We start from the raw sequence: 2,700 nt of genomic DNA on the forward strand, positions 1-2,700 counted from the left end.
TACAGACAGTTGAATTCCTCCTCTTGATGGAGATCCCCAGTCGGAAGTGACCTTCATAGTTTTTGATATGCCAAGCTGATTTGACTGAAGTTTTGTTTCTAGTTGTACAACAAAACAGATTTTTTTAAAAGTGCAAAATGTGTTATAAAAACCATAGTTACAATTGGAAATATATATATATTATATATATATATATATATATATATATATATATATATATATATATATATATATATAATTTCAATGCTCTCACCTCTTTAATTTTTTGCCTACAACGTTGTTTCTCCTTTACGATCATTGTGGCGAAATATAGTGGTGAAAGTGCATGTTGAATACTGTTTGCTGTGTTCCAAGTATTCTATGGGATTCACGCACACACACACACACACACACACACAACATAATATATATATATATATATATATATATATATTATATATATATATATATATATATATATATATATTCATAACATCATGATGCCTGCATTCTGACATCAAAGTAAGCAATGAACGCTGAAGAAATTATTTATGACAGAAATAAAAGAGGGTATATCGATTCAATACTTCACTCGGATAAAAAAAACAACAAAAAACAAAATCAAACAAGCGACCCACGAGATCCATGTCGCCAATTAGTAAATAGCATTGTCAAAATTGCTTATCATAAATTTAAACCAGAGAATCAATTTGTGACTGGGTGATTACAGTAGAGCATACTTATACTGATTTGACGGAAATAACTAACATTTAATGTCGGTGCTCCATTTTTACTCCCTGTTATTACAATAAAATACACTTGTAAACTACTGATACAATGAATATGGCTGATATAAAAGACAATATGTTTCCATGAGGCTGTTATTCGAGCTCTTTATTATGGCTGTTATTATCATCATCATCATCATCATCATCATTATTATCATTATTATTATTATTATTATTATTATTATTATTATTATTATTATTATTATTATTATTATCATCATCATCATCACCATCATCATCAACATCATCCCCATCGTCATTAATATTATCATATCATATCAAGTAAAGAGTGGTTTATGCCAACGGACCTTTTAATATGTATTTAATTAATAATATTTATTTATGTGTATTTAAATTTAATCATTAATAAACCTGGAATTGATTATTTCTTTATCAAGCATTGTTTTGAATCTGTCCACAGAAGGATTTTTCGTTTCATACTTGATACCGCTCCAAAGTTTTACAGTTCAGTTCATTTTAAAAAAATCCCCTTATGCAAGTTGTATATCTGTCAATACAGACTTTAAACCGTTCTAGTCTGGTCATTTTTTTACTCGAACATGAAAAAAGATAATCAGAAGTATCCAAGTCAACCCCATGAGGGACTAATCTATACGATTGAATGAGGTCTCTCCGAATTCTCCTATTTTTCAGACTAGAATAATCCAAATACTGTAACCTATCATGATATGAAAGGCTCTCAATGGCAATTTACCTTTTTGTTGCCCTTCTGTGGACATTTTCAATGCTAATATATTGCCTTTTGTACATTGGACTCCAAATGCAATTGTCATATTGGCTGTACGAGAGATTAGTACAAATTTATAAAAATAGATTTATATACACTAACAAAACTTTTGAAGATCATACCCATCACATTATTGGCGCTCTCTCTCTCTCTCTCTCTCTCTCTCTCTCTCTCTCTCTCTCTCTCTCTCTCTTTCACACACTCACACACACACAGTCATTAATGTGTAAATCAAAATTTAATTTTTTAGTCAAAATGATCCCAAGATCCTTTTTAGAATTAGTTTTTAGCATGGGTAATGTTTGAGAAACGTCAGTAAAATATTCATAATAGGGATTGGTTCTTCCAAAATGTAAAACTTTACATTTATCAACATTAAAATCTGCCACATTTCTGACCAATGGACTATTTCAAATATATCATGTTGAAATGTATCATAATTTAGAGATGATCCATATGTTTTTGTATTATCTTCAAAGAGTTTACATGAGGAATCAATAGCGTTAGGCAAATCATTGATGAAAAGAATAAATAACAAGGATCCCATGACACTGCCTTGGGGAACCCCACTTAAAACAGATTTAAACCCTGAACATTCCCCACCAATTGTTGCCCTTTGCTGTTGCTAAAAAATATTTGGATCCATTTATATAAGTTTCCATTTATACCATATGATTTTAATTTTTTCTTTTAGAAAAGTCTGTCATGAGGAACAATGTCAAAGGCCTTTCTAAACTCCAAATATATAATGTCTATATTATTCCCGTCATCAATTACGTTGCGTTACACAAGATCGTTTTTTAAATTCTAAATCCATGTTGACATTTACTTAACATATAATTCTGATCAAGAAAGTTTACAATGCTAATTTTAATTAGGAATTCAAGAACTTTACATAAACTTATTTGTTTGTAATTACTAGGTTCATTCCTGTTGCCTTTATCATTATTAATTAATTAATTTATTAATTTATTTATTTATTTATTGATTTATTTATTTATTTGTTTATTAATTTATTATTATTATTGTTATTATTATCATTATTATTATTATTATATTATTATTATTATTATTATTATTATTATTATTATTATTATTATTATTATATCATCATCATCATCATCCTCATCATCATCATCATCATCATTATCATTATTATTATTATTTATTATTATTATTATTATT

Source organism: Berghia stephanieae, chromosome 3 (genome assembly GCF_034508935.2).
Source record: "Berghia stephanieae isolate SIO BIC M18660-M18661 chromosome 3, UCSD_Bste_1.3, whole genome shotgun sequence".
Lineage (NCBI taxonomy): Eukaryota > Metazoa > Mollusca > Gastropoda > Nudibranchia > Aeolidiidae > Berghia > Berghia stephanieae.